Below are 27,150 nucleotides of genomic sequence, written 5' to 3'. Positions count from 1 at the left end.
TTGCATTAGAGTTTATTTCTCCCTTCTGACCTGCTATAAAGAAGCTGAGAGTTATGACTTGTTCAGAGGCCCATTCTGGTAGCCAGGTAACCCTGGGGAAGAGAGTAGAAGCAGCCCAATACTTTTTACCTACCTTCTGTCTCCGCAGGTTTCCATCAGGTGAACAGAAACCTTGAACAGGGGAGACATTTGGTATCTGCATTTTTCATCCTTCTAGTGCTTTTGATTCTGAACTCTCAGAAATGGTAGGCAGTGCTGATGGTTGAAAGGCAGTGTATGCTGGGGTCTACTTTGGGAAATAAATAGCAGTGGTTTAATTTGACTTAACAATATTATCCTATCTCATAATACACATGATGAGGGAAAAGAACCCAGGATTTTGTTGACAACTCCTGAAGCTTATATTTTTAAAGGGTAGTCTTCAGCAGCTGGATTTGAATCAGATGTCAAAATTGAAAATAAGGCTGACAAGTGGCTTGAAATGGTGATTTTTTAGGGGGAACTTTCAGTCCAGAAATACCTTTGTTTTTATGGAATGCTAGCATAACTATGAAGCTGACCTAGCAAGTCTTTTGTCTTTAGGTTTCCATTCTTTACAGAGAGCTGTACACTTCCACAGGAAAAAAAAGTGGAACGACAAAACTGAAAACATGAAGGCCTACATCTTCTTGATAATCTTTATCTGGGAAGCAGGACTGTCTCTCAAGGTATGCAGAAGAATTCTTACAAATACAAAGAGAAAAGTGTTCTTTCTAATTGAATAATCTAAATGACTACTATGGCCTCCCTGTGGATTTCCTATCCAAATGCCAACTCAACCTGTTCATGATTACCTTGTGAGAGCCAAAGAGTTCACAACCTGCAGTGGGAAGATTGGAGAGCATGGCAAAAATGAACATAGGAAAACTGAGACTGCTTCACCATATTATTATTACTTAATACATCATTAAATTGCAGCAGTCTGAGTGAAGATGCTCATAAGGTTATGTTTTGTGTGTCCTTTTTAAATTGTCAAAGGATTCAAGTCGCTTAAAAAATGGGTAGAACAAAGTGTGCTACAGAAGATTTACCACTAACACTTAGACAGTCTTGCTGTACTTCAGACAGGCCATCCCTCGGGCAAATTTGTGTAATCTACACAACACACAATTTCCATAGGCATGAACACTTGCAGGGCAGGATTAAGGTGAAGATTTACACTGCTGGAAAGCAGACAGGCCGCTTCTTCTAGGGATGGTTTCTGGAGCTGTTTGGTGTATTCAGTATTTTTGGAGGATAGAGAAGCAGTTTTAAACTGTTTAGCCTAAAGTTTACAGTAACAGGGACTATAAGTAGTCCCAGATGGTCTCAGCACTTTGTTGCTGCAGGCAGGATGGTGATTTCAGGGAATGCTCATGGGCTGATGCAGAAATACAGGATGTAAAGGTATGAAGTGTTCCAGTCCCTCTAAGTTTGCAAGCCAGAGAAGAAGGGGGAAGTGCTGCAAGGCCTTCAGAGGGATTTGCAATACCTCCCTTGTAGGATGTCTGATTTTTGTCTCATCCTTGGCAGAAGAGCACACAGACCCATACCATCATCAGTTATGATATACTGTAGGGTTGCTGTTCCACTGCTGCTAATTCTCCCTCCTCTGCACTTCTGGGATTTACAGCTGCAGCAAAGCTGCAGCTGCTGCTGCAGATGAGACTGAGCAGTGAAGAGCATGAGCAGGCAAGGAGCTGCCATTGCCTTCTCTTTCTCAGACTGCAGCAGATCCCTGCTTCCAACCCATCAGGCATGGCAATACTGCCTATCCCAGTGCAATGGGAACAACCTGTGTGCTAAATGTGGCCCAGCTGGACCAGACCTGGCTTGCTCAGCATAAATAGTGCTGGTTTGAAGCTCTAATTAAAACAAAGTGAGGATAATAACCTTCTGAAACTATGGAGGGGAAGCAAAACTTCAAACGAGCCATTTCAGTAAGAAGGAAAATTTGATTTTTGTTTTTTGTCCAAGCTTTTAGAAGGTGTTTGTTAGATCAAGATAGCTATTGTGATCTAATGTTATGCCTTAAGATGCCCAACCAAATAAATCCCTGGTGAATTTCAAGGTCAGGAAAAACTTTTGCGAGTATGAAGGAATAGATCAGCTCCAGTTCCTATTTCAAAGAAATGCCTTGGAGGCAATAAAGCAGTTTTCTGCCCCTTAAAGAAAAAAGGGTTATGTATCTAGGGAAGACTATTTGGGACAGACACATCTGACCCAGAGGTGGGTGGGAAGAGAGGGTTTGCAAACACAGCTGAGTCATGTGTGGTGTTTGCATTGTGCTAACAAACAAAGAACTCAAATACCTGTAGCTCTGTGAGCTCCCCTCTGACTGGTGTGCTAGTGCATTTGGTGTTTTAACAAGTGATAGGATGCAGAAGGGCTGGCTGCAGAGGTTTGGGCAGGTGCTAAAAAGAAGTAGGCTGACATTATAGTCTGGTTCATGGCTGTGTTGATAAGCAAATAAAGCACAGCAAGTAATGAAATGTATGTGTTATTTCACACCGAGCCAGGTAAATCCAGTTTAAAAAAAGAGTCTGGTGGCATATTAGATTGCTTATAGGAATAAAGTACCTACTTTGTAGTCTCACTTTCACACTAGCAATTAGCATTAAATTCCTGTTTTGGAAAATGGTTGGGTTCTGCTGAGGTTTTTTTGGAAACAAAATGAAAAGTTTCTGTGCTCCTGAGTGCTAACTTATTTATTCTGTTCTTTGCATAGGATAACTGGAAACAGCTTTCTGCTTCATGCTGAATTTGGCTCAGGTTTAAATGTGCTTTTGCATATTTTCTTATCCTGTAAGTGTAATTGCTTTCAGTGAGCCTTGATTACTGTCATCTACTGTCATGCCCTAGTGCATCTGACCAGTTACAACTGCACAGTAAAAAAGCACTTTATGTGATTGTTATCCGTGTCCACAATTTTTATGCTGCAGTTGTGTAATGCCCTGATTGTACCTCTGATATTTTAATGCTTACTCCTTTAAAGTGGATCTTTAAAAGATTCACTGAAGTCCTGTTCCTTAGTATATTACCTGGAGTGGATAAGCAAGTAGAGCACACTTACAGGCCCTCTTTTGTTTTCCTGCTTATGCCAAGTCCACTTTTTTTTTTCTTGGCCAGCTGTCTGAGACATAATTATCCAGAATTGCAACTATCAGACTTAGGTGAAGCTTTCATGTGGAGATCAAATGCCTTCTATTTCATAAAAAGCTCACTATACACAGCAGAAGAGCTCACTGGGAAGCTTTGACTTATGTCTGTGCTCCCTTGCAGTTGGGGTGATGCTCTTCCAGTTGCGGAGGGCTCTCCTACAACTCCACCTTTACTATTTTTCAAAACTTTTTTTTGTTCATCCAGCTTCTTACTCATACCACAGCCTGCACCTCCATCACAGCTTTTAACTGTCTTGTCTCCTCCTGTGCCTGTTTCTGGATCTCTTTTGCTTTTCTCTTTGATTGCTCAGTATCCTTCCTCTCCCTCCACTAGGATATCTTTGGCTCCTGCACATGATCCACCACCATGATTTTCTCTTCCTCCCCTCCACAGAGCTGTGTCCCTGCCACTGCCATTATTCCTAACCCAGCACTCCCCATCTATTCTCCCTCTTCCTCTCATGGCCTCTCTAATGCCTGATGTTTCAAAAATGAAATGTTTGTGCCCTTCCTCACACCTTCCACACTTGTGCCCTTTGGTCCCTTTTTGTATGACCACATGGTGGCTGGTCCCTTGAGGGTTCCTTGCCACCTTTGCCCTATTTAGCTTTATTCCCAGGGAGCATAAAGTGTACCAAGACATATAACGGGGTAGGTCATGGAGCTAGATCAAACCTGGAGCTGCCGGTACAAATATGGGAAGATGTAGCTAGGAGGCCTGTTAATTAACAATTTTTATGTGGAGGTTCAAAGGAGCAGAATGGTTCTGTGAACTTTTGTACTCAAATTAATTCTTCTGTACTGCCAGGTAAAGGATCTAATGATTTAAGGCTGGAGCATGAAGGCCAGTCGTGTTAGCAGAAGCTCAACCAGAGAAGAGCAAAAAATCTGCACTCACTGTTGCTTGGCTTCACTTGGAACATCTGTGTCTCTCAAAGGCATGTCTCTTCCTTGATGCTTCTTCTTGTTTTTCACTTTCATTTGGTTTTTCACTCAAATTTAAAAGAACCCTTCATTGTAAAATGGTAGCAACCTCTCCTTACATGTGTCTATTGCTAAATGAACTACATTATTTAATTAGCAATTGTCTCGTAAATAATTGAATTGAGTCATACATAGATTTCAGTCTAAGGTACTATTCAACTTGGTGTTAATTAAGGTGACTAATAAAAGAGATAAGAAAACATGAATAATGAAGTCAGTCTCTCTACCACATCACCCACAACACTTACATGGCCTTGGCTACCTGGAGATGTAATATGAAAAGCTCTTTGTCTCAGCTAAGGGAATCACTGGTTGTGTTTTCCCTGGATCTTATTTTAAGCTATCCGGGTCACACTGACCCACAGTTACATTGTGCTACTGAGAGCAATTAGATTTACTTAGCTTTCCTTTTATTTGAGACAAACTCTATAGAACATAATTGTGCAGGTTTTTAAATGAAATTTTACGCACTATTTCAATCAAGCTTGTATAAGCAAGAGGTGCATTTTTTAATTTGGGTTTTTCTTTTTTTTTTAATGTGAGAAAGAACTGCTAGTTTTTGAAAGGTTTTCATGGGTTTCACATCAACTTCTAAAATTCTGCTTGTTTCAAAGGAACTGCCAAATGCTGGAAAGCTTGCTTGTTCTTGCTTTCTAGTTATCCTGGCACAATACCAGAAGTAAATCTCAAATGCTGATTAAATCTCAAAGAGAACGGGGATCCAGAATTAGTTGCTTGCAGGATGTCATACCTTATAAACACCAGAGGAGAAATAACTTAACACATCTCAAGATGGATTATGGTAAAGGTCTAGAATACATAAATAATTGTTTAATGATGTGACATCTACACCTCCTGTATTAAACTATATTAGCTGAATCATTAATGGAATAATTAGCTGAACCAATACAGACAGTAAGTTGTTGTTGCCCTGGTGAGGCAGGAACAAGATATAGAGCAATAGATCTGGCAACAGGACAAAATTTAAGGATCACTTTTCTTCCCTGTGGTAAAACTTGAAAGACCTGCAAAAGAGGCACTGAGCTTGCTTTCAAGGATGGTCTCCATAGCAGCACTCTCAACTTTGGAAAAAGCTTTGTCAAGAGCTTATCTTGTCAGTTTTTACTATTCTGTCACAACCTGGCTCTACCCACATCTGAAAAGCTGTATCTGAACTCAGGCCTTGCTCTCTGCTTGAATGGGTAACTTGGCATGTTTCTACTGGACCCTTGGGTGAGAATATACTGCTGTGGCCATGGCATCTCTGCTTTGTAGGGTAGGGCCATGGCACAGGTTGACAGATCTGAAATCTTCTGAGCTGCAGGTCATGCTAAGGACAGTGTGTCAGGAGACAGAACAAATTCATCAGTTTACCATGTATTTTATTCCTGAGAAGTCTAATGCTTTCATGGCTGAAAAAGAACAAAATCCACCCCCCAAATAAAACCAAGCACTTCCCCCTACCAAACCTCTTCTCACTGATAGAGGTCATGGCGTGTGGGGGGAAAAAATGCTTTGTCACTGTTTGTATTCCTATAAAACTAAATTCACTAAAAGCTCCTGACTGAAGTCTGATCTTCTAGCTAGTTTTGGGGTAATCAAAAGCCAGAGTTTCACTGCCTGGGCAATAAAATAGAAAAGTCCATGAATACAAGCAAAGGCATTAGAAACCCCTCTGTTGGGGGTTCCCAGTATTACCCATATCTCTCTCCCAGCTATATTTCATTTTAAACCGCTCTTAATCCTGCCCAAGGGAGCAATAGGTCATTGTATCTTGCTAGATTAGCCTTCAGACTGGTTAAAGGCTTGTGAGCCACTTTAGTTGGGACAACACCAGCTCACTCACCTCTTCAGACAAAACCACAAAAGCAAACCTAGACACCAAAGCACCTACACTGTTTATAGCTGCCATCCTTGCTCAGCAGGTTTCCAGTGTTTCAGGTCTGGTATGAGTCCACAGCTGGCTTTAGAAATGGTCCTGGGCAGGCCTGGGAAGACCTTTTCCATACATATTTCTGGAATATCTGCAACTAATAGTTTAACTGGTCATCCCCAAAGCCTCTGAACTCTTTTGACCCCTGGCTGAAGAAATGCAGCCACCAGGTTCTTCTCTGAATTCTTCTTAGAGCTCCTTGTTGTTCTTGAGGTCTTCCATTCTTCCTGACCACAAAGTCCTGGTGATTTCTTCACTGTCTGATTAGTCTGAAGAGGTTGTGGAGTTGAAGAGGTTTAGGTTGGCATTATGGGCAGTGTTTAAGGGAGATAGCCTGGTTACTCTTCAAGGTGTGGAAGAGAGGAATTGTGACTTAAAATCAGCAGACAGAGTGCACTGGCCACTTGCAGAGGCTTTAGTCATGTTGAGAGCTCTCTGCTTGCTTTTCTCTGTGGTGCCAACCAGCTGCAGCAGCAGGGAAAGAGGGGAAAGAGGAGCTGTCACAAAGCACTGGCTCCTACAGCAGGCTGTGCTTGCCTGGCTTCACTCCTGGGTCTGAGTCAGCTGATAGCTGAGTAAAATTAGGTCACCTGCCACCATGTTCTTGGCTTTTAACACAATATTTGAGGTTAGGTTAATAGATTAGTGAGAGAAAGCTGGCTCTGAGAATGGAGTGCTGGATGGAAGAATGTGTGGGTGCCTTAATTTGGTTTTATACAAGTCCTAACAGTCCTGAGGAAGTCCTGGCTATGATCACAGCTGCAGATTCAGTCCTTTTGCTGTGGGAGAGGTCCTCACAGGACTGCTGTAGAGTGGAAGCTGGTACCTTGGGAAAAGAGAGGGTAGATGTGCTGCCTCCAGGGGAGAGACTGGTGGGGCTGGCTGTTTGATGAGCTGTCAGCCTGGCCGCAGGATGGGATGCTCTGTGAGGAGTGAAGATTCCTGCTCCCATGGCTCCCTAAGTCCTCCCCAACAGCCAGAGAGGAAGGGTGCTTGGGGAAGCACGTTGGTTGGTTCCTCTCATTCCCCCAGTCCCAAGCTGATGGTACATCTGTTCTGCCAAAAGTGAATGTTTTTTCAAATAGGCACTAGCTGCTGTGTGAGGAGCACAGATGAGAGGTTTCAGGAAAGAGGCAGGATTTTAATTCAGAACAAATGTAGAGGACTGCAATATGTGTGGTATGTTCAGCACAGCTTTGAGGCTTTGCTGTCTTGTTTTTAATTATATCCTAATATGATAGCATGCCACATTATTCATGTTCTTAATAATGGCTTGTATTGTTTAAGGAGATGCAAACAGAGAGACCCTGGGGATATACAAAGCTCAGACATTTTGAAACTAGTAAGATTCAATGACTTCAATCGCTTGTTTATTTTAAAGGGGTACATCTTCATCTACAGCAAACCCAGCATCTCTCAGTCCAGCCCCAGAGAGACTTCAGTGGGACTGCGTGATTCTTAGCTCAAAATTAGGGATCCATCACTGATTTATCTGATGTAGGTTGCTGCAAGATGTTTTACAAAATGTTTCTGCATCATATTTAAGCAGAAAACTTGCTTGAGTATTACTCTCTATGAATAAAAATGATTTACCCTGGCAGGTTTCATATAATTATTTTACATGTCAACCAAGGGACTGACAGTCACGTTTATGTGAGAAAAATATCTGGTGCTAGAACGCAATGCTCTTAATGGCATTTGGTGAGGAAAATTTTATCTGCAAACTGACTTTTTTCCTTTTTCAAAATTAATAATTATTTTTAAACACCCTTATTTAATTTAACAGTTAACATGAATGAATTCCTGGAATTCTATTGTGTTCTACTGCCAAGCTGCCTGAGCAGGGCCTGTTCTGTGATGCTGGAGGATGGGGATAGCCTCACATAACAGCATGGAAATTAATCTGAAAAAAAAAAAAAGATTATGTTGTGCCAGGATTTAGAAAAGAATAGCAGATGAGAAAGAATGGGATCAGAAGGAAAGTCATGAAGCAATTAGCTGAGCTAGGTGATACAGAAGGAAATGTTCAAAAGGAGGTGGAGATAACTAGGTGAAAAAATCTAAACTTAGTGGGAGAGGACATTGAGTAAACTGGAAAAAAAGAAGGTCAAGGGAGAATGCTATTAGTGTGTACATCCACTGGTAGCAAAATGACACATTTTCATACCTCACTGCTCTGAGCTCTTTTTAGTGACTGCATACAAAAGCCTTACTCTGTTAAGATAGGCACAGTCCAGGATCAATATTGTACTCACACTTAGGACCACATCCTGTTTGCCTTGCTTTCCTAAATAGTGACATTATTAAGTAGAATTTATTTGCAATATGTTAGTAAATTTTATGTATCAGTAATTTCTCTTGAACAAGGAGACTAAATGCCAAGGAAAGAGAAGTGGGAGAATCTCAGTGGGAATTAGAAAATAGTGTGGTATGTCTCAGTATCCACCTTAAACCATGACTCCATGCCTGCATATAGGGATTATTAGTGATATCTGTTTCTTCATCCAATTTGGACTAAAGTGTCATGTTCTGTCTTATAATGGCAGATACAGACTGGGATACCCATGTGTATAATCTTAATCTGTCTTTAAAAGGAAATTATTTTTGTTATGTTTGGCATCTTAGCATAATTTCAGGATCTAGTTTCCTGAAAATGACAAGAAACTACCTTAGTCAAAGTACAGAGTTGGGTTTTGTACAACTTTCCTTTACAGGAAATGGTTAAAATTATAAATTTACACCAAAACTGGTATATAGTTAACAGTTCATTGTTTCCTCCCAAGTCTGGATGTTAGTTTGGCTATAAGGAATGAGATCTCAGAAAATACCCTGACAGATGACACCAGTTATCTGTAACTATTTTTCCCTTTAAATTTAAATATTGAAATACCTGATTCTACTTATTTCTACTTATAAAGGACCTATACCTGCAATGACCTAATTTTGTAGAGATAACTTGCTTCTACTTTTTTTTTTTTTTATTTTTATTTTTTTTCATTAAGGATGCAAATGAAAATAAGCCTGTGCTTTAAAATTTTGCCTGGAATAGTGTAAAAGTTGTTTCATCTGCTAATAATGGAAAATATGACAATGCCACCACAGCAGCACAGTATCAGCACTGTGTATTAGCATGGTGCTTACACAGAACACCAAAATTCTTTCCAGCTCCTTGCAATATGTCCTGGAAGAGTGGAAGGGCATATCTCTTCCAGTTGGTCCTGGCACGAAATCCGAGACGAGACAAATTGGGAATGAATCACAGTTTGTGTTATAAATACGAGCCTGGAAATGACTCAACTGGAAAATTTCAGAGCTCAGTTTTGTGCTGAAGGAAGAGCAAGTATTGCTGAGTAGACCACTGGTGCTTAGTCACTTTACAGAGGGGTTGTGGTGTGGTCATGGTCTTGGCTTGAGACAGGCAGGGTCTCCCCTGTTATGAAAAATCCATTTTGCAAGGTAGGAGGTTCTAATCCCTTGGCATCATCTTTTGGAAGCTGATCCAGCTTATTATTCTGCAGATACTGTTTTTTATTTACTCCTTGGCTTATAAGGAAATATGAAATTTTTCTTTGGCATGTGATGGGGATAAAGATCTGCACTTCTGGAGCTACCTGTGATTGAAGTGGGGTGAAGTATTAAAAAAAAAAAAAAAGTAAAGCTTTTTTTTTTTTTTTAATTTTTCCTCTCTTTTGGTCCAAGAAAACTTCTGTAATTCTCTTAGGAGTTGCAGAAATGAAAATGTATGCAGGCTAAAGGGGAACAGAGGGGAAACCACCTTTGATTCAAGTTCTGTTATTATGGCTAAAATGTCAGACATTTATATTATGAAATCCATCTATAGTATTTTAGGAAATAGCATTTCATGTGAAGACAGGGAATGCCCTCTCCCTGGTGAATTTGCATGAATTGATAAACTGAATGATTAACAAAATCAGAGTCTGGGTATTTAACTACATATAAAAATGATAATGTGCCAGCTTGTGTCTTGGGATAATGGAGGCAGACAAGTCCTGACAGTCATCCAAAGGGACTTAATTTCCCAGACATGTAATCCAAGCTGTTTTGTGCCCTGGTCTGCACAACTCTATATTTCAATGCAATCTTATATAGCAAAGACATTAGGATCTTAGAAAGTATATCATATGTGATAAGTTTTTCATTCAGGAGAGTCATAGGGCAGCACCAAAATGCCATATTGTAGAGTTTGGCTGTCATGATCAATTTGTAGAATGAGTAAGTATCTGTTTTATTACTTGTAAATCAAAATCAAAATCAACAGTGAAACCCTTTTATTGCCATAGGGATCATATTTAAAATTCCAGAAGCCTCTCAGTTGATTAATTTGATCTGGGAAGTTTACAGACTGTTTGAATAGTAAATATCATGTTAGTTAAAAAAAAATCCAACTTTGGTAAGGATATATGATATAAAAACCTCCAACAAATCAGGATTCTGAGAGGTGATCAAAATCACATTAGTGAGAAGATGAATGAAATGAAATTAAGATCTTACACTGAAAATAACATTCCTATCTATAGCTCCTCACTGTGTCTTCCTACCTAGATAAGGACTCTAAATAGCACATAATTATAATGTATAAGTGTTTCTCTAGATTATTATTCTGTATAACATTTGAAAGATAATGTATTCAGTCATTTTTACACCCCATTCCTGTATTCAGGGGAGGCTTTCTCAGAAGCATGAGGAGACACTTGTAGTCACCATACAAATTTATCAGCATATTAAAAATAACTCATGTTTTTCTAACATAATCTAAAAAAGCTGTACTTTATTTTAAAATATGTTTTCTGATAAAGGAGCTCAATAATGGGTAATTTCATTCTAGTAATGTTTTACGAGAACAGATATTGTCTCTGTTAAATTGTATTACTCAAGATAGCTGGCTGAAGCCTCCAGTAGAAGCTTACAAAATCAGCAAAGCTATGGAAAAGGCCAACAGCAGTATACTTAGGAAACGCAGTCCTATCCAAAATAGAAGTGACTTGACCAAAGCATCAGAGCTCAGGCTTCTATTACTCATGTTCTGCTTACTTCTCTTATTTCCCATTAGGAAAGACACATACTCATTTTTTTTTTCATTTGTGTGGCTTCTACCTTTTCCTTTATGCCTCAGTGAGATGTGGAAAACAGGAAGGAGGCCCTAACTTCCCCTTCTTTAAAAAAAATACACCTCTTTGTCTTCCAAATATGTACCACAGCTCTGGTGGATTGACTTTGTTTGGATGCCAGATGCCCTCAAAGTCTCTCTATCATTCCCCTGCTCAAGTGGACAGGGTAGAGAAAACATAATGAAATATTAATGAGCTGATATAAGAACAAGGAGAGATCATTCACTTATTACCATCACTGGCAAATCAGATTGAATTTGGGGATATTAATTGAATTTATTACCATCAAAACCAGAGCAGGATAATGAGAGAAGTAAAACAAACCTTAAAAACAACTTCCCTCTATCCTCTATCTACCCATGCTCTACTTCTTCCCTCCCAGCAGCTCAGGGAGATGTGGAATGAGGGTTATAGTCAGTGACAGTTGTTCCTGCCACTGCTCAGGGAGAAGAGTCTTTCCCCTGCTGCACCATGGGATCTCTCCCACAGGAGACAGTTCTCCATGAACTTCTGCAGTGTGAGTTCATCCCACAGGTAGCAGCTCTCCACAAAAGGGCTGCAAACATGAGTAATCCTTCCACCAGCTGTAGTTCTTCAAGCACAGGCTGCTCCGGGCGTGGGCACCCCACAGGGTCACAAGTCCTCCCAGGAAATCTGCTCCAGCGTGGGCTCCTCTCTCCACGGGTCTGCAGGTCCCTGCAGGAGCCTGCTCTAGCACAGCCTCTGGTGTGGGTCTCCCCACACCAGAGGGGCTGCAGGGGGATCTCTGCCTTCCCATGGATCTCCATGGGCTTCAGGGGCACAGCTGCCTCATCATGATCTGCACCATGGGCTGCAGGGGAATCTCAGCTCTGGTGCCTGGAACACCTCCTACCCTTCTTCTCCACTGACCTTGGTGTCTGTGTAGGTGTTCCACTCACATATTCTCACTTTGCTTTTCTCTAGACACAATTAACCCTTTCTGAAATAACTTTATTTCCTTCTTAAATCTGTTATCACAGAAGTGCTACTGCCATCTCTGCTTGGCTTAGCCTTGGCCAGAAGTGTGTCCATCCTGGAGCTATCTGGCATTGGCTCTGCTGGATGTGGTGAGCAGCTTCTCACAGAAGGCATCCCTGTAGCCAGTAATGCCCCACTACCCAAACTTTGCCCTGCAAACTCAATACAACAGCTCAGTCCTTCCCCCATCCCATCCCATCCCCTGTCATTTCCTACATGAGGTGAGCTGATTGGCTCTAAAGCAACTCTCCTTTTCACTCAAGCTTCAAATATGAGGGCAAAAACCCCCCAGAGCTGTATCAGCTTTCCCTTGAGAGAAAAAGGAAAATAAACCCCAAAACTCCAAGGGCATTCAGAGCCAGTTCTTGTTCCCCCTTTGGTGGGAAGCTGAATTTGGTTTCACCCTTTCCTTTTCTGATTGAAGGTGGGATGAAGGCTGGCAGGCTGGTCTCTTCCCTGGGTCACAAAAGCAGGACCCCTTCACAGTGAGTGATCACAAACTGATCTGGATAAAATTAAGGTAACTCAGAACAGCAAGGCAAGTGGCTGGGTTAGACTTACTTTGCTTCACAGTATGGGGCTATGACTTGGATTTGTGCTGAAAGCATTGTTGAAAATAGAGGGTTGTATTTGATATTGCTGAGCAGGGCTTACACAGATCCAAGGCCTTTTCTGCTTGACACTGCCATGCCAGCAAGGGGCTGAGGTTCTCAAGGTGCTGTGAGGGGACACAGTCGAGACAGTGTTAGTCTTCATGTGTGTATACATGTGTGTTTTAAGCCAAGAGAAAACCTCAAGCTACTTGTGAGTTTTATTTATTTGTGTACAGCCTCACTCCATCCCTTGCCCCAGATGTGTGTTACTAGCCACAAGGGTAGTGTTTTCATCTCTCATCACACAGTGAGGGCCTGTAGCTACCCACCAACTCGGTGTTTAGAGTGGCTCAGGTGCCCCTTATGGCTTGGCACAACACCAAGTGCAGGCACAACAGGGGTGTTTTGTCTTGACATATTGAAAAGAATGAGCAGCCCTGTCAAATTTTGCTTTGTATCACAGAATAAAGGTGCTATAAATAGTGTTTAAGTGTTGGAATTTCATCATCTGCATATCAGATCTTTGAATTTCAGGGTGCTTAGAGTCTGTAGGGATAAGTGCCATTTTGTGAAAGTAGCTTTGATGCTGCATGTTATGAAAGCAACCCAGAATGATTTGCTTTTCCTCCAATAATCTTTTCTCCCTTTCTCAAAATAAGCCATTCAGGATGCAAGCATAAGTTTGCAATTCGCATCCAGAAGCATGTATGTGCACTATCATGCTATTACTGAAAGACTCGGCAGCCCAAGCAGAAAAATGTGTTAATTGAGGGGTGTGACATAGTGACCTGCACTGCTTGGAGATGGCCCAGAACCAGTTCAGCTGCTGGCTGAAGGGAAATCTCAACCCTGGGAGCACTGGATACTCTGCTACTGTCTGAAGAGGGAGAACAACCCAATTGCTATTTAATTAGGAATTAGAGAAAAAACCTTTCTGAGTTGGTTCATTCTTTTTCATTTTGAAAGAAGGAAAACAGATAATTGTTCAATAAATTTAATTCTTATTTCTGATATTTCTCACTAGAATTGCCAGGTCTAAAGCCAGCAATAAGCCCTCATTCATTTTTGTCTTTACACAGAGTCTGTGCTTTATCATTTCTTTGGGTTCCCAAACACTTGTTGCATTTTTTAAAGTCAAGGTATGTTTATTCTCTAGTTGACAATGTAGAAACTAATAAATCTCCCCCTCCCCCCCATTTTTAATGTACTAGAAAATATTCCAATTAACAAGTACAATCACAATATTCTTAAGGGATCTTGATTGCTTTCCAGAATTCAGTTGATTGGTTGGTTTGGGGCTATTTTTTTTTGTTTGTTTTGTTGTTGGTTTTGGATTTGTGTGTGTTTTTTGTGGTGCCCCCCCTCCCCCCATTTATTTATTTATTTGTTTGTTTGTTATTAGGTCTTCATGAATGGTTTTGGAAGGGGTCTAGGTAAAGGGATAAATATGGCAGTTCCCTGTGTGGCTGTGTGTTCCACAGTGTGCTACATTCTTGTCCATTTTGAGAATTAATCTGTCATCTAAATGATTATTTATCTGTGTTTATTGCAATAAATTTAGTTCAGTGACCTTTACTCTGAAAATCAGAACATCCAGAAAGCTTCAAGTTAGAGGTGGTAAATTAGGGACAATCAAATGATGGAGAAATTAATGAGTTGGGTGCCTTAGCTCTTACTTATCTTCTAAGTCAGTATGGAAATATGATCTCAGGAAAGTTTTGAATGTCTGAAATCTCTGAAAGAACTGAGTTTAAGATGAAAAAGACTTGATTTTGTAAACTTTTTCTTCCTCCTCCACATTATGTAATTGTAGGTGAGAGGTTTTTTGTTATTGTTATTGTTTTTTTTTTTAAATAAGTGATTATAGAACACCACATAGGTTTAGTGCTGTTAGGGTCTCCCTTCACTTAGAGGGGACACCTTGCAAACAATGCAATTGCCTTTGCCTGAGTTGCAAGACAGCAATTAATCATAGCTATCACATTGATTTTCATGCAAGTTTCAAACACCTTGGAACAGCTTTAAAACCCAAAGGTGGCTTTGCATACTTGTATTGATCAAGCAGCCACAGCCTGCAATAAATTTCAGTAGCTGTAAGGTGGGAGTTGAACAACTTAATGATGTCATCACTTATTGTTACTAAACTCTCATGTACTCAGCCTTTACTTCTGTTAGCTAAATGACTGAATGCCTGATTAAGCTGTTTTTACAAGTAGGCCTTTCCCCTCAGTAAATCTAATTTTCTTCTGAGCAAACTAAAATATAGCTCTGGTTCACTTTTGTTCAGGGATTATTCTATTGCAGAATATGAAAAAAACTTCATCAAGTGTGGCCAAAATGTTACTTAAAAATTAATAGCAAGATACTTCTAATTACTGTAGTTTTACAGTTCTTTTTCCAGGTATTTATATGAAATAGTTATCAAATCCTAGATCTTGGCAATAAACAATGGGCTGAAAATTGTTAACTGGAAATGTACAAATCTGAAATTGAGAGGGATTAGTGAGAGTCAAGACTGACTGGCAAACTATTTGCTAAATGATAAGAATATAATCCATGTACATAGTGTAATATTTAACTGAACCATCCTACAAGAATGAGTCCTACCAGTGCCTCATTTTTCTCAGTTCAGTTTCTGAGTTCTTGTCTGCTTGCATTTCTGAAGAGAAGTAAATAAGTTAGTGATTATTTTTATTTGTTATGAGGCAAGAAGGAATCTTTTTTAAAATAAATAAAATTACAGAAAATTTCAGACTCGAGACTTTGTCTCTCTTGCAAAGTCTGTAAACCTCTGTTGTGTAATTTTTTTGAACTATTGCTACATTCTCCACTGCAGATTGCCTAGCAGTAATCGGAGAAATTTTTTTTCTATATGTGAAATTGTCAACAGTCAAAACCAAGTAAATCTTCCTCCCTCATTTTTTATTCTGCAAACCAGAATACTATTTATGCTGAACAGTGTTTGACTGAGCTCCTGTCAGTCCCCTCACCAAGTGAAATAACAGAATAAAAATAAACTCATGACTCTGAAAGCGGAAAGACTTTTAGTCCTTTAATTTGCAGGTTGCAGAAATGTTACACTGAATCATTTGATCCTTAAATTGTTTTCTAAATACTGGTTGTCTTGCATGGAACTACCTAGCTACCGAAGAGATCTTGATGTAAAGCATCATAGCTAGCTAATTATAACTGATGAAGTGTATGAAGTAATACACTTTGGTATGAAGTAAGAGCAAATCATTCCATTGAGAGAGCAGGAAGAAAATCTGACTGCAAGAAAACATTTGTGAAGTGCCTATTCTTCTGTAATTAGCAGTTTAGCTTTTTTCCTTTGTGTGTTGTTGTACTGAATCTCTGATTTTGTACAGGCAGTGTCAGATCTGGCATATCTATCAGCACACTTAATAAATACAATCCATATATATATGTAATTTCCTAAAGCCTCACTCACTCCTTAATATTTAGTGTGCTTTGCAGTGCAACAAATCTAGGGGTCACCATGGTCAGCTGTGCCCTGAGTGGACCAGATCAGTGTTTTGGGTGGGGAAAAACCTCCTTTAGTGTATTCAGTCAGGAGCGTTAGAATAGCTTAGGAGCCAGGGATATGTCATGTAAATGAACTCAAGCAGCTCTACTACCTATTATGCTCACAGTTTCCTTCTATTCTGAGGGGCCTCATTGGGTCTAGGAATTAGTACAGCCCTAGGGCTTCTCTATTTGATTAACCAGAGCCTGGATTTGTTAAATGCCCAGACATGCTGCAAAGTCCTTTTCCCTTCTTGGAAGCTTTTGAGTAGGGATTCAAAGGTGAAAGGGTTGGAGGTTAAAGTTCTGACCTCCTCTCCTCCAAAGCCCTTCCCTTCAAGAAGAAAACAAAACAAATCACTTAAGCATGTGCCTATCTAACTCAGCATTGCCATCTCTCATCTGTTTTGTGTTGATCTTAAGGCTTCAGCTGTGTTAACTGAGATTCAAATCTTCAACTTTAAATTTAAACCTAGTTTTTTAGTCCTTGGTGTTCTGGACTACAGTTTGAAAATGAGTCCAAGGAAAAATAATGTCTTTAAGAAAACACTGACCTATTACTTTGGAAGGTAGTGCTTTACTCAAGACTTTTGAATACCTGCATTTGGCAATATAGCTAGCTGAAAACATGGGATTGCTTCCAGCAAAATAAATGGGACTTAACATGTGTTTAATAAACTTAGTGAGTTGGGAGCTGAGAATGGCTTATGGACAATTTTGAAAAATGTGATATACTACTTACAGTACAGTTTGCTAAGTGGAAAAACTAAATGTATCTTTGTATTGTGAGCCCTTTCAACTATGTTCTGCTGTTGGGGGGCTGTGATTGTCTGGAGACTTCGTTACACAGAAGATCAAATTCCTCATTGCTTTCATGAAGCTGCTGAGTGATGGAGTGTCCCGTGGTCACTGGTGGGCACAGGGAACGTGTCACATATTTGTTGGCTGGGAACAACATAACTAACAAAACCCATCCATAGCTACCTATTTAGGGAAAGAAGTTCTGGGATGATGATTCAGAGTTAAGCTGTGGATTTTAATATTCCTCCAAGGATTTTTCTCTCTCCTCTGCCTGTGAGGAGGCGGTGGAGAATTGGACAAGGTGGAGTAATGGATGAGTGGAGAGCTTTGTACTTGGCAGGGTTTACAGTCTGGGGCTGTATTTTTCCTTTCTGCAGCACACCCCCTAGGGAAGATGCCTGTATGCAGTGTTCAATTATCTAAGCTGTCAGGAACATTCATATTGTCAAAATGTAGGCTTGCAACAGATTCCTGGTGATCTTTACAGATGGCATAGGTCTCCTCATACCTTCAGCTTAAGCACTGGATTAATCATTTCAATCATCACCCTAAGTGGGGTGAGTTTTGGATGTGTTTAAGACAGAGATAAATTGCACAGGAAAGAGCCAGCTATGGCAGAGGTAGGATTACTTTTTTGGTTTTGGTTACTTTGGGTTTTGTCTGCCAGCCAATTAGGTACACTACAGCAAATAAACATAGAAGATTGCTTATCTCATTCCAGAAGGTGCCAAAGACATTAAGGATGAAAATATCACCTTCAGAAAGAGAGAAATCAAGATATTGTGAATGAAAGAGCAGGAATTATCTTAGATATGTGGCTGAAGGAGTGTCACAGGAAATCTCCTGACCAGAAAAATGACCATCTGCTCAGCTTTCGTTGTCATTGTCAGTTTGAGACAAAGATGAACCAATACATTCTGTAGCTTCAGTAGGAGGTCAGTGGCAGGCTTTGAGAAAATATATGATTTGAATTAGATAGCTGTGAGTTTGCTCAGCAGGGCTGTCTGGCTCACAGAAACTAGGTTACTTAGTGGTCCACTTTATTTTAGCATGAATAAAAATAAGCAGTGTAAGTTCTGGGGCTACCTTTGGGCAGAAGAGTGGAGATTTGCTACACTCCCTGCTTGTTTCCATCCAGAAGTTCCTATTACCAGCATCCAGTATTCCTTGGAGGAAAAACTGAAAGAGATGGGCAGCACAGAGAGAAATTTGTTCTAAGCTTTCAGGAAAATTGGCTACACTCAAACTGCATCAGCATTCAAAAGTGTGGAGCTGGGGATGACCTCTATAAAAGAACAGAGTTCAAGGCTGAGAGAGAGAGAGTCTAAATTTGGCCACTTTCAGGTAGGTGGTACAGTGAACAGTCAACTTTGTGGAAGAATTGTGGGTCTTTGTGGCAGCCTTTACTGTCCCCCATCAGACATTAAACAAGAGAGCAAATTCTTGCTTTACCCTCTGACTTGGCAAAACAGGTTACGTTGCATTGTTTTCAATTCCTCCTATGCTGGAAGCTAATCTCTTGCTTAAGTGCTTTGTAGACTTGAACTTGCATTTTTTTTTGAGATTTCATTGTAACTTTCTTGTAATATTTTTCAAGCCATCCATCGAGTACACAAGTGAGAAACCCTGGCTGCACAACCCACACACAGGACAGAGAATTCCACACAGTTTTTCACTGGTAAGCTTGATTCCCCCTTGTCACCCCTGACAGAGAGAGCTTTTCTTCCTGAATTTTGTGTACAGCTCTGCCTGTGGCATGCCTTTCTCTCTCTTCTTTCCAGGAGCAGTGCAAGGTGAAAGCCAGGATGGAGAGCCCTGGTCGGACCTCAGAGGCTTTTGACTATTAAATGCCTCCTTTTATCAGTAATATGAAAGTGTACTAGGTACAGACATAATAATCTTTTCCCATCTTCCACACTGATTTTGGAGGCTGTTAAATATTTGGTTATATTTGGAAAACATTTTGACATTCTTTGCAGAACGACACCATAGAGAAGCAAAGTACGCATATTATTGCTTTATAAAGGAACCTTTAAACTAATGAGGCATTAATGAATAGACTGGTATGCTGAATCTTTCTCATGTAGGAAGGGTACAAAGTCATTTCACATAAATTGCAGCCCATTATTATAAATAGTTTGGCATGGGTTTCCCTAGAGGTGGGACTTCAAGCCAAATATACAGCAGCAGCTGTGGTGACACTTTGTGCAGAAACAATTCCAGGCATTGTGCTGGAGGAGCTGGTATTGCAGGATAACAGCACAGCAGCACATATTTAGAGCCATCTTACAGCAGCAGTTCTGCTGGTTTGTAGTGAAAGTGTGAAAAATATCTGTGTGTGCTTGAGATGAGCAAGATGAGTCTTCTTCCCTCTCATTGTTTCCCATTGATTTTGTACCCAGCTTAACCAACTACAATCACTGTACGTAAGATTTTAATGATCAAGGAGTCTCCCTGAATTATACTTTATAATTTTTATTGGAAATTGTAAGTTATTGCTGCAATACTCCCAGAAATATGCCTTTCCTCTCCTACATCTGACTTTTAAGGTCTGTGCTAAACTGGAAGCCACACCAGGTATTATCTGATAACTGGTGTCCAAATTCATCCCCAAGGCATATAATTATATTCAGGTTACTATGAATTTTAGAAAGGTTACACAAATTACTACAAAACTAGGGAAAAGGGACAGTCTTTTTTTGTGTGTATGTGTGTGTTTGCAGTGACCATTTATGCTTACGTGGCTTAAATCTTCCTACTCCACTTTTCCAACCAGCCAACAGATTACCAGCCTTTGTTTGGCATGCTAACAAATCCCTATAAATCAGTGTGTCATAGATTTGCCTGGCTCATACACATCAGTTTTCCCATCCTTTTAAAATTCCTACTGGTTATATCCCTGAGACCAGTTCTGCTGAGCCTTGGTACTCTGCTTGTCCTCAGCAGGATTCCACAGTGAAAATTGATTTGGGTACCTTCAGACATTGGTGGCTGGGAATGATGCCAATCAAATGCAATACTGGGCCTCATCTGTCACTGGCAAGCCGCTGGTATGCATTCCTCAAAGCAGAGGGTTTTTTCCTCCCTTGTTTCCACACCTGAATCCCATAAAGCACATGTATGGAAAGTGTGCTTGTAAAGTGTGATGCACCAAACTCAGGAGAGCAGCAGTCAAGGTGGAGACTGTGCATCTTGTAAAGCTGAAGAAGAATATTTTCTTTCATTGTATTTTCTGCCTCATAATAAAGGGGCTTGTAACAGCCCTTGTCCTTGTCCTGTCTTGGAACAGGACATCCTTCCTTTTCTCTGCTTTGCAGGATAGTAGCTGTGTTTCTCCTTTCCTTCATCAACCTCCCAAGACTAGTGTGTGTGTTGGTATGACTATAAGTGTTATTTCACAAGCAGGATTTGGACAGATAGTAGAAATAATAGTTACTTTTTTCTTTGGGCTCTCTAGTTTCTGAGAGCATCTAACTGAGAGCATTTATTTGGGTTTTTTTCCCTGAAATTTAATGCTACCTTTTCTTACCTTTTGTCATGGTTCTTGTCTAAGAATTGCTTAGTGCTTTTTTTGCACAGTTTTTTTTTAATGCCTAGCACAGGCTTTTAAAAGTAATAAAGGCATATTAGTCATATTCAATACCACTCAATGGTAATGGGTACAACATCTGATTTCCAATTAACCTTAGTTTTGGTTTATTTGCAGCCTTTAATTTGGTACTTTCAACAAATACATACAATTTGTGGGCTTTTCTTTGAATCTTGTGCTTTTAGGACTGAGTTTGACTCTCAGTTGCTTCCCTGGTATTTTCCCAAAATCCACTGAAACTTTTTTATTTGGAGATGAGTAGAGAATTCAGTCACCAGTCCCTATTAGCTATTTTTTCTTAACTCTTTTGAGAAGATACATCTCTTTAAATTTGTTGCTTGAATAACATCTTGGGCATTCTTTGGTGAAGTGACATTTCACCTGTCATTACTGGAGATTAATGTTAACTTTTTTTGCTTGATCATTTCACTTTTCAATAGATAGATTTAATGTACCAACACCATGAGCAACTAACTACCAGCTCTGCAAGAAGAGTTTATCTGCTGCTTTCAGCCAGGACTGTCTGGGTGTCAGAGCTCTTAGGCCACCAGCAGTCTGAGTGTCCCTGACAAGTTCCTTGTGTCTCTCACCCTTATGTTTTTTCATGTAGGAGTAATTTCACTGATAATTAAGGGTATTACACCAGCATTACCTTAGGTAACTGAAATTTGATGTCAGGGAGTCTGGCATGTACTACAGGTTGCATGTAACAATGTTTGTTTTTCCAGTGACAATTTTTTTTTTTAAGGGATGGCCCTGGAGCTTGTAAATTAGTAAGTCCTGGTGATGAAGCCTAAATTACAGTTCCCTGTAATTACCTGGGGATTTTTTTTCTCCTCTGTTTTCCATTTTCTCCTCAGATATCTGTCCTTCCAGTGATGCAGAAGTGGTTTTAAAAGTAACAGTGTGAACTAATTACCTGGAAATGTGATTGCAAATAGTTTACTTGTAGTATCTTCAGCCACTTCTCATTATTTTGAGGAAAGGAGAGGAGAACTTATGGTTTTTGATAACTAGGCATTGATCAAATGTGCAGTTGATACAAATCTCATCCTCATACCTGTCAAATAAATTGTTATTTTATTTCTTCTCACTTGTATAGAAAGATATTTTACAGATGGTATTTGGTTTAGAGGTTGGAAATGATTTTGCCTGGTGTTGTCCTTTGCCTATTCTTTTGCTTCTTGGTACTTGTAGGACTTTGAACATAAGTGCCAAAGTGTGTATCACAAATCCGGGAGGGATTCCCAAGCCACCTGAATGCCCAGGTTGAAACATTTGCAGGAATTCCTCCCTGCTTTTGTCTTTTCTTTTAAAAGCAAAATCCTACTGTTCATCTGTGCAGCTATGAATGCTTGCCTTAGAAAAATTCTGTTGGTATTTGTACATTGGTTTGAAACACAAAGCAAGGGTTAGACTCTGTCCAGAGCTACAGAGGACAAGCTGCAGCACTGCACCTCCTGTATGCAGCCTGTTTGTACCTGTCAACACAGCAGCAGAGGGAGGCTGGATTTTTTTATTTTTTTTTTTAGTGCCTCCCTGTGCCTTTCCTGGGCTGTTTAATGTAGTTTTGAGTGTTCTTACAGAGAATTTGGCTCTGCTGACCATCATTTCCATCGAGGTGCCTGAGAGGGCTTTCAGCCATACAACTGTGCTAGCAAAAACAGAATTTTGGGCTTGGCAAGGAATGGCGTAATTACATGAGGGGAGGTTTGTGAGGGGGGTGAGTGCCTGTGACTGATGGTAATGCTGGGCACTGTGTGGGGTGGTCCTGGGTGCCCTGTGAGGGGGCCCAGCTGCAGCAGTGCGTCCCAGCCCCACAGCCTCCCATGCCAGTGTGTGTGGGACAGACTGCGAAATATGGGTAAGAGATTAGGGACAAAAATGAGTGCACAGCCCTGAGTAGACTGCATGGAGTCCAGTGCTAGGGAGAAAGACAACTTGGAGCTGCCGTGGGCTGGGGCAGGGACAGGACCCTACAACCAGCTTCCTCCTTGCTGAACATCCTATCACCTATGCTGAACATCCCTATTACTCCACACCTCTAATGAGCTACATGCTTTGCTTGTGTGAAATAACTTCCTTCCTTTGGCCTTGCTGCTCTTATAAGCCTCAAGCTTTTATCCCAAACAAAGGTTGCCACTACAAATCATTTGGGGAGGAAGACTCATTTCTTGCCTGTCACCCTGACCATGCTCTTGTGCTGTGTTGTTTATTAGCTCTAAGATGGAGGAAAAAAAAAAGCCCTGAATTAATACCAAAATACTCTCTTTGGTATTTTTAAGGCAGGGAAGAAAAGGGAATATGAGTTTTTGGAAAGTCCTGCTTCTGTTAGCATTGCATCCTGTGGGAAGAGGGGTTTGAGATGTGAGTCACAACAGGGGTGAGAAGGGTGGGCAGTGAGCTGCCTTTCTGGCTGTGCTCTGTGGGAGGGAGCCAGGAGGCATCCTCTGAGGCACCAGCTCAGCTGGAAGGCTGGGGAACAGAGCTGGGAACAAAGGAGCATCAGCCTGTGCAGACAGGGAGACAGCCAGCCCATCAGTGAAGGGATTGATTTTTTCCCACCAAAAGGTCTTCTTTGTTTTTCTCTTTGCAAAAAAAAAAAAAAAAAAAAAAAAAAAAAAGAAACCCAACCTCCCCCCACTTATTTAAATGTGATCTGTTTATTTTTTTTTCTTATCTGACTGAAAATGTTTCATTTGTATTTTGAGAAAAAATATAGACAATTTCAGACAAAATATTTTCTTTACATGCTTTTATTTTGCTAAAACCATTTTTTATAAGAGAGGATGTTTCTGTGCGTGGTGTGAGCATTTTTATGCATGTGAGGGAGCTTCATCTGCCTAATAAGTGTGAAGGGCTGAGTGCTGTTCAGCTGGCTTCTCTGTTCCTCTGCAAAGCAGGTAGAAATCATCAATAAAAGGCAGGCTGGCCAGTGCTGCTCTGGGATGACATATGTATGCAATACTTATTGGAGTTGCATGGTTCTGACCTCACACAAAATAGCTCCTATTATTAGTTTTTCAGAGTGTCATTTGTCCTCCTGTTTTTTGGGTTGTTTTTATTTTTTGTGTGTGTGTTGTGGATCCCTTCCTTCCGCCACTTCCTTCCTTCCTTCCGCCACTTCCTTCCTCCTTTCCTCCCTTCCCTCCCTTCTTTTTGTCCTTCTTTCCTTCCTCCTCAAATATCCTATATTCCTAATACATTATAATACACAGACTTGTCACAGAATGCTGACCCCCTTTACTTCCTTGAAGTCAAGCACAAAAGTGTTCAGGATCTGCTGGAAATTGTTGCCTCTCACAGAAGGAGTTTTTTTTGCCTCAAACGTAGCTATGGCATTTTGCTTCACCAATAGCAATGAAGGGTAATAAAGATGCAACTGCAGCCTTCAAGAAAGAGATCAGTAAAATATCATTGCTTTGAAGAAACTGGTACTTGATGGATTGTGCTGAAAGACTGCAAAGCCATCTCATTTTAGTTCCCTACACACACACACACAAAAATTTTTGATTTCAAGATTTCTAGATTACTAAAAAAGAAACTATTTACCTGTTTTTTATTTTCTATTTCAATACCACATAGCATTAAAACAAAACAAAAATCAACTGAGTTATAGCTATGTCAGCTCTTCCCCTTGACATGCTTCAGAAGCCCCCAAAGACTGGCTGATGTGTAAATACATTTTTAGCAAAGACATGGGTAAAAATAGAAGAGAGTCAAAGCATTAACTACTGTTGCTCAGAAATGATTGGACTAATTATTATAAATAAGGTGACAAGGTACTACTGTGATACGTGAACTAAGGTACAGCCATGGATCCCCCTAAATGGAACTTGTACCAGTTCACCTGAGACAGACACAACTGAGCCAGTCCCTATGACACCCAGACTGTGAGAGAGAGCTTGGTGCCCCTAAAATTAGGAACAAGTGGCTGACTGAAGCCATAGCAACCCCTAGACAAGAGGCTTGGGTGGAATCTGGGTCTGTCATTCAGCCTTCCTATGGATCAGTCTCCCATCAGTAAAAAGGTATGATTTGAGCTCTTCTTGAGTTCCCTTCTCTGTTCTGCAACTCAGGATGATGCCTTTTACAAAAAGCTCCTGGTCTTGTTTGGTGCCTCTCATTATCACCATAATATTAAAAAAAAAAAAAAAAAAGTGAAAGCGAGATTACAACCTCAAGGTCAGCTTCTGCTGTAGTGCTCTCACCCTTTTGCACTGAAGTCTGCCAGGGTATTACTGAACACAGGATTTGGCCTTTAAGGTTCTGGTGTACAATATGCACATCTTGTGCTGAAATTAAATATGAATATGTTTAAAAGTCTGCTTTCAATCCAAATTTTGAGGGCTTGCCAAAGTAGCAGAGATTGAGATAGGATCTTTTGTACTATTAATTGAAGGCTATGCTTTTATTTCCTTTAAATATTTTTTAAAGCCTCCCTTCTGTGGTGGAAGATATCTTGCTGCTGCTTGGATGGATTCCAAATACTGTTTTCCCCTTTAGCTAGAGCTGCAGTTTGATTCCTTGCTAAGTATCTTTTGTTAAATACTGGCAATTCAGAGTTGCAGTTACCTTAAGGTGAAAGGGAAACCAGATCAAGATGCTATTAACTGCCGCTAGAAAGAAAACATGCCATAATGTCATATGAGTTAATAACTCTAAGTAGCCTGTAAGATGCTGCTGTGGAATTAAATGCTTAACAATAATTCAAGAACGGCTTACAGAAATTTAAGAATGTGGATCATTTAGTATAGCCGAAATTATGCTCCTGGCATATATGTATGACACATGAGAGCACTTACCTGGAAATTTATTACCCAGCTCTGAGCAAACAAAGCATGACCTACATTTGACTAAAGTCAGCTGTCTCTGGCTAATCCTATGGGCTTCTTTTTATTAATGTCACAATTGCTAATGTGGTATAACATTGTCATTACTGAATAGCACAGCGGGATAAGCTGCAGCTGTTATTTCTCTTTCTATACCTACTAACTCATTAAATTTGAGTTTTGGGGAATACAAATTGTAAAGATTATTCAAATTCTGATTGAGAAATAGGGCTATTGGGAAATTGGTGGCATATAAAGTAACACTTTGATTCAAGGATTTTGGTGCTTTTGTTATTAGGAAGATTGGAATGTTCACAATGGTTTTTTTTCCTTACTAGTATCTCAGCATTAAGGTCCAAATTAAGCCACAGGCAGGACATCAAGAAAAGTAATAGATATAGGGAAATTATTGCACAGTGAGTACTATTCTTTCTGATGGAAAGGGAAAAATTGAAGCTCGTATAGTGAGATCATGGAACAAGTGAGTTTTATTCCAAGAGATCAGTAATACACTAATCATCCCATTGTTATTTTAAATAGCATAACTTCCTCATTTAAAATACATAAAAAATAATGGAGTTTAAAGACTTTTTATCTTTAAACAGATTTTACCGGATTGTATAGTGTACATACAAGCAGGTCCTTGGACTTTGGTATTTCCACAAAAACACACATGGCAGCAAGAACTGACTTCTTCAAGAGGAAAAACTTTCCAATTTGTCTGCTTCAGGGCTGAGACATTGCTGTTCCTTTTTTCCTTTAATTATGGTAGATTTTTCTGGGAGCCTTGCCTCATGCTTACTCTCCTCACCATAAGGTCTGGTTGAAAACTTATTAAAAAATAAATAAAATCAATATTTTTTTTTTTTCTTTTGGTGTGGAATCAGAATGAAGCTCCTCTTTCCAAACTTACTTTTTTTAGCTTCTCTCCCAAATTGCGACTGCTTGTGCTACTGTGAGCAGGAAAGATTTTCCAAAGCGAAGTGCTCCAGGCTGGCTGCATCCCGGTGATGTCCGTCTGGGAGGAGCACCCCAAGTCCACCAGGGGCCTCGGGGTGGGCTGGCAGCCAGACGTGCAGCCCTCGCAAAGGCTCCGCAGGAGCCCGGACTGGGTAGGAGGAGGCATGGCTGGGGCTTTCCCACACCCCAGCTATTTCCTGCTTTCTACAAAGCCCCTGGAAACTGTGTCAGCCAGCAGAGAGTTAGGTCAGTGCTCAGGGGTCAGGCCGCAGGGTGGATTTTAATGGAGCTAAGCTGATGGTTGCAGCTGAGGATGTGGCCATTAATTTCCACTCTATTGTTACAGTGAATAGTTTTACAAGCTAAATTCAGTGCATGATGTATTGCTGTATTTCAAGGGGTGTAAATCCCTTGACTTTCATAGATGGACCTGGGGCAAGGCAATGGTGTTGAAGGATTAAATAAATGAAAGAGTTGAGGCTGGGGGGAAGGGGAGCTGGAGTACCCAAATATTGGTGGATGATCATGTAATTGTGGTGAGAAACACGTGGTAGTTGGGCTAATCTGGAAGCATGGATGAATCTGAATTTCTCAAATCAAGATTAAAACCTCCTGCATTCTTCAGA

The 27,150-nt window shown here is 40.3% G+C and overlaps 1 long non-coding RNA gene across 1 annotated transcript; it reads left to right on the top strand.

The window, feature by feature from the left end:
• Nucleotides 1-23,313, top strand: LOC119698344. Its single transcript, XR_005256131.1, has 3 exons — nucleotides 1-707; nucleotides 18,741-18,821; nucleotides 18,925-23,313. It is a non-coding gene; the product is annotated as an uncharacterized LOC119698344 (long non-coding RNA).
• The last annotated feature ends 3,837 nt before the right edge of the window (nucleotides 23,314-27,150 follow it).

This window comes from Motacilla alba, chromosome 2 (assembly GCF_015832195.1).
Source record: "Motacilla alba alba isolate MOTALB_02 chromosome 2, Motacilla_alba_V1.0_pri, whole genome shotgun sequence".
In the NCBI taxonomy this organism is placed as follows: Eukaryota; Metazoa; Chordata; class Aves; order Passeriformes; family Motacillidae; genus Motacilla; species Motacilla alba.
This window is presented reverse-complemented; position numbering and strand designations above follow the sequence as displayed.